This window comes from Schistocerca serialis, chromosome 5, assembly GCF_023864345.2.
Source record: "Schistocerca serialis cubense isolate TAMUIC-IGC-003099 chromosome 5, iqSchSeri2.2, whole genome shotgun sequence".
Classification (NCBI taxonomy): Eukaryota; Metazoa; Arthropoda; class Insecta; order Orthoptera; family Acrididae; genus Schistocerca; species Schistocerca serialis.
In genome coordinates this window covers 691,516,031-691,525,417 of record NC_064642.1, presented here as the reverse complement: position 1 = coordinate 691,525,417, position 9,387 = coordinate 691,516,031, and the positions used below count along the sequence as shown (strand labels likewise).

The 9,387-nt window shown below is 44.5% G+C and overlaps 1 pseudogene; it reads right to left on the bottom strand.

Moving 5' to 3' along the window:
* Positions 1 to 385: 385 nt before the first annotated feature.
* On the bottom strand, positions 386 to 503 carry LOC126482474 (5S ribosomal RNA; annotated as a pseudogene).
* Positions 504 to 9,387: the final 8,884 nt, after the last annotated feature.

The window sequence follows — 9,387 nt, the reverse complement described above, 5'->3', positions numbered from 1 at the left end:
TGATATTGGCCTGAGACCGAAATTGCAATAGTGGAAATAAAATGTTCAACAGTGACTGGCGTAATCATGGTATCTTTCAATAAATAGTAAAAATATGTACATATTCCAGGCCACTGAAGATGACTTTCAGAGAATAAAGGTGGAAAGGGCACGGGACGAAGATTGTGTTTCATTCAGTTGTATTCACTGCGTCTTCAAGCCACAAGTGGCCCATCGGGACCATCCGACCGCCGTGTCATCCTCAGCGGAGGATGCGGATAGGAGGGGCGTGTGGCCAACACACCGCTCTCCCAGTCGTTATGACAGTTTTCTTTGACCGGAGCCGCTACTATTCGGTCGAGTAGCTCCTCAGTTGGCATCACGAGGCTGAGTGCACCCCGAAAAATGGCAACAGCGCGTGGCGGCCAGGATGGTCACCCATCCAAGTGCCGGCTACGCCCGACAGCGCTTAACTTCGGTGATCTGACGGGAACCGGTGTAGCCACTGCGGCAAGGCCGTTGAACAGATGTAGTCAGACGGTCAAAAAAGTAAAAATTATCAATATACCGTAAGAAAGTTGGTAGGCGTGTTTCTACAACTGAAAAATGATGTCTACTCAATTTTCGCGCCAGTCGCATAACAGTGGCGCTTTTAGCGCAACTGTGGCGATACAAACCAGGTTTGCTTTTAATACAAGCTGTAACGGTGGTGAGCGTTAGTTACCTTTGATACTGTACCTGGTGAGTTGATGTTAGTCAAGAATATATTTAAGGCCACGTAAACGGCATTATCAACACCTCACTAAGTTGAACGACGTCGTGTAATAGGACTACGAGAAGTGGATGTTCCTTTTGCGATATTGCAGTAAGATTTGGCAGGAATGTTGCACTGTGTATGACTGCTGGCAGCAGCGGCCACGAGAATGTATGGTCGCAAGAAAGTATGGCTCCAGCTAGCCATATGGCACTACCGAGAGAGATCGAAGTTACGGCTCTGGCGTTTCAAACTACATCTGCAGCAGCAGTCTGAGCAGCAGTTTCCTCCTTAGTGACACAACGAACTGTTACAAATCGGTTACTTCGAGGACAGCTCTGAGCCAGAGGCCCTGTAGCGTACATTCCACTGACCCCAAACCACTGCAATTTTCGACTTCAGTGGTGTCTAGCGAGATCTCATTGGAAGGCAGGTAGGAGGTCTGTTATGTTTTCTGATAGAAGCTTGTTTTGCCTCGGTGCCAGTGATTGCTGTGTTTGGGTTACAAGGATGCCGATTGAGGGCCACGAACCAACCTGTCTCCGTGCTGGACACACTGGACCTACATCTGCAGTTATGGTCTGGAGTGCGATTTCATATGATGGCGGGAACACTGCCGCGGTTATCCGACGTGCTTTAAATGAAAATTTCTATGCCATCCGGTGATTCGAGTGGTTGTGCAGTCATTCATAATCAGCATTCCAGGGGGTGTTTTCCAACAGGATAACGCCTTCCCACGTACCGCTGTTGTAACTCAACATCCTGTACAGAGTGTCTACATGTTGCCTTGGCCAACTCGACCACCACATCTGTCTCCGTCCATCATCGGACGACATTCCCAGCGTTATCCACAACCGCCGTTAACCGTGTCTGTGTTGACCAACCAAGTGCAGCAGGGAAGGAACTCCGTTCCACAAACTAACATTCGGCACCTATACAGCTCAATGCATGCATGTTCGCATGCTTGCATTCAACATTCTGGCGATGGCTCCAGTGATTAATGAGCCAGTATCTCTTTTCTGCAGTGGCTTATCTCGCGCTTACAGTTTACCTATGATCTTGAAATGTTAATCAGTTAAATTTCGTTACCTAGACATATGTATTACCGAAATTTCATCACTCTAAAATCATTACATTTTTGGCGTAGCGATTTTTTTCTATCAGTATATTTAAATATAAAGAAAAATTGAAATACATTTATAAATTTGTAGTCAATTCATGTATTCTAATTCTGGTTGAAAATGCATGTATTCTAATTCTGGTTGAAAATGTAGGTGGAAGTGAGAAATGCGAACGCAGGAAATGTGCTCGGAAAATAATATGTAATAAAATCGCTCTGAGCACTATGGGACTAAACATCTGAGGTCATCAGTCCCCTAGAACTTAGAACTACTTAAACCTAACTAACCTAAGGACATCGCACACATCCATGCCCGAGGCAAGATTCGAACCTGCGACCGTAGCAGTCGCGCGGTTGCGGACTGAAGAGCCTAGAACCGCTTGGCCACCGCGGCCGGCTAATATGTAATAGACACAGGAAATGTAACTTTCAGTGTCAGTTCCGTAATTAGGAAGCCTGTCTTTCCGCACTTTCGCAGAAAAACAATGTTATGAATTTTAATACCCGAAGCTAAGTAAACCAGTTTCATAGAAGATATTGTGTGATTTAGAAACTAACTTCTGTAGTTCATTGTTTCCATGGTAAGAATAGCACCTGAAAAAAAATTATTAAAAATCTAATTGATCAGCACTGGTTTTTGTACAGAAAATGAAATATTTGCTGGCTCTGTATTAACGGTAAGCAGTGTTTCCCATCACATCCTCTACGAGGTAAGAAAAACAGGAAGAATTACTCTTTTGCACCTGTACATAAATCTTTCACTCTGCGTCGGAACGAGTAGCGTTATTTCTTCGGGGGCTTCTGCTTTTTAAATGTAATGCAGTGTTTATAATTTCCTCGAGTTTTTATAGGCTTCATAATACAGGCTAACAGTACAACCCAGCATGCAACTGAACGTAGTGTTTGATGATACTAATCTGTATATTATCGCACACTCTGATTGAGCCTAATACGCTGTGAACAACTGTTGGTTCGTTCTAATTCCATCAAATGTGGTGGTTACATGTTTGGTGTTTAATAAGACATTATATTTAATGTACAGGGTGACAATTATTGAACTATATGCAGAAAAACCTAAATTAATTCCAAACTAAGTCGTGCACTCACCTTATTCAACATGTAAACGTCACTACACATATTCAGATTTAGGTTATGGTATGTACGATATGTTGCTATCATTGGCGATGATGTGGCGCAGACGAATAGCAAAATTCAGCATGGTCTGTTGAAGTTTCGGAGAATCGATGCTGTCGATGACTTCCTGAATCGCTGTTTTCGTCTCAGAAAAGGTTTTGGGGTTATTGCTGTGCACCTTGTCTCCAATATAGCCCCACACAAAGGAGTCGCATATGTTCAGATTTGGAGAATATGGCGGCCAATCGTGGCGCATGCTAGTGGCGTTTGGGTACCTCAGAACCAGAACGCGGTCCCTAAAGTGCTCCTCAAAGACACCACTCTCCTGCTTCGATGGGGACGAGCTCCGTCTTTCATGAACCTCATTTTGTCGAAATCAGTATCACTTTGGATAATGTGGATGAAATCATCCTCCAAAACCTTCATGTACCGTTCGGTAGTCACCGGTTATTCCGTGACTGGATAGTGCACAACACACAGTCACCCTTTGAGGGTGAAGAGACTTCTCCATCGCGAAATGTGGATTCTCAGTCCCCCAAATGCGCCAATTATGGTTATTGACGAACCCATGCAAATGAAAGTGGGCTTCGTCGGTAATCTAAGCCATGCATGCGCATACCAATCCCCATCATGCCTCGTGGCCAGTCGCGCAGTTTCAACGTCCTAATGCAAACCGTTCAGAAGTTGTAACGATTTTATTTCGTATAGTTCAATGATTGTCACACTCTATATTTCTTCCCAATGAGTATTTTTTGCGTATTTTCAATTCTCCGCGATAATTGTGTTATATATAAATCATGTATAACCTTCTTTAAAATAACAATGAAATTGGATTGCTTTATTTGGAAATGGGACCTACTCATACAATCTGCCCCGGGTCCAGACTTTGCTGTCAGCGGACCTGTCTGCTCGTCTGGTACGGGAATTGAAATACTGCTGTCTGACAGATAACCACGCGATTAGCGCACCTCGACCACGTTATTCCGTGTCGATGATTCCTGTCACTACCACGCGACTTCCCGAAAGGCTGGCAGTGTCCTGGACCATTGTTATCTCGTAGAAGGAGAAAGCTCCAGAAATGACTAGGCAGCGGTGGTTGCTGCACTGGCACGTCAGTGACTACAGCAGTCGGAGGCTACTATTGTCCTAGACTTCACACTGCGCAGTTGCTGTGCCCTGTGTCACTACATTAGATGCACAGAAAATTTGGTAAGCGAGACTGCAGGAAGAACCGCCAAGTGACCTGCGAGCACAGGGTCATAAACTCAAAATCAATTGGAGTAATTCAGGAGTAGCAGGGAAAGGTCTAACAATGAATAAGAAGATACGAATGCAGGTGAGCTGCTGTGAACAACATAGTGAACGCAAGACAGAACCCAAGCTAACACAAACAAAGCCAACACCCACCACAGTAGTAGAGGTTTATACGCTCACTAACTGCGCAAGTAATGAAGATACTCAACGAATGTATGGTGAGACAAAAGAAATTATTCAGATCGTTGAAAGAGACAAAAATGTAGCTGTGAAGCAAGTCAGGAATTGTGTAGTAGAAGAAAGAACAAAAGGAAAAACTGTAAGAAAGCGCGGACTTAGAGAAATTAATTAAACCAGAAGGTATCTATTAAATTATTCATAAACCACTGTTTTTCTTGCACACACACACACACACACACACACTCACACACACACACATATATATATTATGAAGCAGATAACGTAAAAACCGAAGAACAACACCACTGTTCACTTTCATGAGAATTATCTGACTTATTATTGCGCCATATCGTCCACATGTTTCGATGCCCTCTCATATGTTTTTATAAACTCCTGTCTTTCCCCTGATAAAAATCAAGGAGTACCAAATAGAGTCAAACATAGGTTCAAATGGCTCTGATCGCTGTGGGGCGTCATCAGTGCCCTAGAACTTAGAACTACTTAAACCTAACTAAGCTAAAGACATGGGACTTAACATCTAATGTCATCAGTGCCCTTGAACTTAGAACTACTTAAACCTAACTAACCTAAGGACATCACACACATCCATGGCCGAGGCAGGATTCGAACCTGCGACCGTAGCGGCCGCGCGGTTCCAGACTGTAGCGCCTAGAAACGCTCGGCCACTTCGGTCGGCGAAAATTTTTATGAAAATATTTCATTATGAAACCTAACTAAACTAAAGACATCACACACATCAATGCCCGAGGCAGGATTCGAACCTGCGACCAGACTGAAGCGCATAGAACCGCTCGTCCACTGAACCGATCAACAAGTGGACTCATATGTTGATACATGAGAATGCAAACGAGTTGGAAATTGGTGGTAAGTTCCTATGGGACCAAACTGCTGAGGTCATCGGTCCCTAGGCTTACACAGTACTTAATCTAACTTAAACTAATTTACGCTGAGGACAACACACACCCCCATGCCCAAGGGAGGACTCGAACCTCCGACGGGGGAGAGCTGCGCGAACCGCCGCAAGGCGGCTGAGACCGTACGGCTATCCCGCAAGGCTACAAACAAGTTCAAAAGCATATTGAAATAACTGAGCAGTTGACGTTAGGGTAGTTGCAACACCTCCTCCATTCACATCTACCGGCTACCATCACGGTAAGAGGGTCTGAGGATAGTCAAAAACTGACGAAAACCGGTTACCATCGAAATAAATGTTTCTGCTGTCGAGACTGTTTGTTTCCATTTTTGTAGTACTTTTAACCACACCGCTGTTTCTCCACGAAAAAAGTTCTCTGAAGTTAGTACTGAAATAACTCAGAGGATTGGATAAGCACGTACCAGTTGCAAAACGTTCATTACTTCACTACTACAGTTGCCCCTCATAAGTCAATATGTACTATATCGTGATACATAATCTCTCAGAATAATATCCTATTTAATTTGAGGAATAAAAGCAGTTCTAAATATAGCACGTACACCTTGTATTTGATTACTGTCAGTATCATTGCGCTGCCTACATGCGGAAGGAAGTTGTAATATCCCGACTTGTACGGGAGCTTTGACTGACGCGTTTAGTGATACAGGATGTTCACGAGTGAAAACAGTTTACTTGCAGAGTCCGCCAGAGTTTTTTGAACATGTCAGTGGCACTGTAACGCTGACCAGCAAGCCATGTCTTATCCTGCATTGAACATATCAGTGAAACTTTCACGTTGATTAGATGAACCACAAACGTTTCAGGAAGACCTGAACAATCTCGGGAGAATCGATAACTCGCGGTGCGCTCTTTGCGTCCATAGACGTTATGTTAGCGACCTTCCACCACCAGGAGGTTCACTGGGACCACGCGAGGCCTCTTAGCAGGCAGTCACTAGGTGCAAGAGGTAAACGGAAATGAGCGTTTGGCATCATTGGCCGGGAGGCCCCTTACGGGGCAGGTCCGGCCGCCTTGGTGCAGGTCTTATTACATTCAACGCCGCATTGGGCGACCTGCACGCCGGATGGGGATGAAGACAACACCCAGTTCCTGAACGGAGAAAATCGCCGATCCAGCCGGGAATCGAACCCGGGCCCGTAGGACGGCAATCTGTTACACTGACCACTCAGCTATCGTGGCGGACGGTGCAAGAGGTCATTTTCTGATAGCACCGAGAGGGGAAACCGAACGGCCGCGAGTATCTCATGTCGTCCTGCTGCTCTGAGGTCCACGGTACACCATAAACAGGGGGCGATTACTCTGCTCGGATACGACGAACGGGTGTGACAATGGCGGGCAACTTGGGACGACCGGACAGATTGAACAGTCTTCTGGAGCAGCCGACGTGCGAAGTCGTCGTCTGGTCAGCAGACACACAGCCTGAGTCCAGCACCTTGGAATCAGGGAGGCGTCGATTCAACTGCCTCCTCTCGGACAGGCGTCTCCCTTTTAATCCTGTGGGCAGCAGCTTGCGCAGGAAGAATCCGTCTGCCACGGGACAATACATGCCACAGCCACGCAAGTCAACTGCCAGCGACAATCTCAGGCTGAAAGCATTATAATAGGTGATAGTGACTTCTCACTGCGGGTGCAGGTGTACTATTACGTAGAACTGATTGTGTTTCGCTTCTCGTTACGCGATCTGACGCATGATTGAAGGTTACTGGCGTTCAGGCTATGCACTGGTATTTCCCCCACTCCTGGATCCGTGTCCTGCTGCGCAGTTTAATGACTGATTTTTTTATTGTTCTCTATTGAACTAAGAATTTTTGTGTTGTATTTCTGTGTGACTGACTGCAAATCGGCCAGTGGGCAGACTGCTCCGCTATGTGATGTTTGATTTTATTAATAAGAAACAATTCCTATACTAAGATGTTTTACCTATGTAGCAATTGTGACTGATTTGGTGGTCGACTGCAGCCATGCGTAAATTCTGCAGGGATTGTTACTTCTTTTAGACCGCATTGTAGTATGTCATTCTAAAAGAGTTTACAAACCTCAAAAAATGGTTCAAATGGCTCTGAGCACTATGCGACTCCTGAGGTTATCAGTCGCCTAGAACTTAGAACTAATTAAACCTAACGAACCTAAGGACATCACACACATCCATGCCCGAGGCAGGATTCGAACCTGCGACCGTAGCGGTCGCTCTGCTTCAGACTGTAGCGCCTAGAACCGCACGGCCACTCCGGCCGGCTTACAAACCTCAGAGTCTCCAAAGACCATTAGATGGACCGCTACGGTCTCAGGTTCGAATCCTGCCTCGCGCATGGATGTGTATGACGTCCTTAGGTTAGTTGGGTTTAAGTAGTTCTACGGGACTGATGACCTCAGAAGTTAAGTCCCATAGTGCTCAGAGCCATTTGAACCGTTTTGAACCATTAGATGGTGTTTAAACTGTTCTAATCCAGTGTCTTCTTATTTACTTTGTGCTTCAGTTATTTAAATCCCATTCCTTTGGAGTAATTAACTTGTACTTTAACTCCTTAAATTTCGTCATTTGTCATGATATATTACGAATCAGAGGCAAGAGGCTCGGATTCTGGCATGGCTGAAGGAGACTGAGGATGAGGAAGATATTTCCGACTCAAGTTCTAGCGGTGAAGATGACGTTCTGGAAGAGCAGCACCACCAGTCTGAGTCTGAGCAAGTGGGAGAAGTACCAGGTGAGGCAACTCAGAACACTCCTAAATTTTCATGCGATGAACCATCCCGGAGATGCAGACAGGTTGATTTTTATACTGGTGTAGGTGACACAATCTGGTGAAAGACTCCTCCTCTCAATACAGGAAGAATTAGACATTATAACATTGTATATGTTTCTCCTGGTTCTAAAGGAGCCGCACGACAGAAAACTACTATCGAAGACTGCATGTCACGGTTTATAGACGATAATATCATTTATCTCATGGCCAAATTCACTAACATAAAAATAGACCAGATCAAGAATAATTTTTTCTAGAGAGAGTGATGTTAAACATACACATCCAACTGAAATAAAGTGACTTATTGGGATTCCGTTGATGACTGGAGTGCTGAAAATAAGCCGATCGAGCACAAGCCAAATGTCTGACCACATAAAATAACTGGAATTGATGAAATTTATTTGACTATGTCTCAGCAAAGGTTTAAATTTCTTACCAGGACTTCGCGATATGATGATATTAATGATCGCGAAGTGCGTGCAGAAATTGACAAACTGTCCCCTATACTTGGAATATTTGATCTGTGCCGTAGAAACTTTCCACAGTACTTTGTTCCGAGTGCTGAAATGTCATTCGATGAACAACTTTTGGCATTCAGGGGACGCTGGCCATTTAAGCGGTACATTCCAAGCAAGCCCGCAAAATATGGAGTGAAGGTATTTGCGCTTGTGGATGCTCACTACCCTATACTTCCAACTTGGAAGTTTATGCAGGCAAACAAACAGGAGAGCCATATCGATTAACGAAAGAATTGATGTGGTAATAAGAGCCGTTCGTACTGTGTTCGGCAGAAACATAAATATAACAATGGACAATCGGTTCTCTTCACTTTGTGTTGCCAAGCAGCAGTTTGAAAATACAACAACCACGGTTGCCACGGTACGGAACGACAAAACAGAAGTGACCAGGGAATTTGGTGTGGCGAAAAGAAATCCAATGAAGTCATCTAAATCTAGCTTCCACCCCCCTTGCACATTGGTTTCTTACGTGCCAAAAACCTAACAAACTTGTGATTTTGATGTCAACTATGCACAATGACGCAAAAATTGGCGCCGATACCGGATCTAAACAGAAACCAGAAATAATAACGCACTACAAACGTGCAATGAACGGTGTGGATCTAGTTGATAAGATGTGTACGCTTTATGATGTGTCCAGAAATTCAAGAAGATTGCCTTTTACTGTATTTTATGATTTGCTGAACCTTAGTGCCCTCAATGCATTTTTACTATGAACCAAAACTACTCTGTTATTCGACGTCGAGATT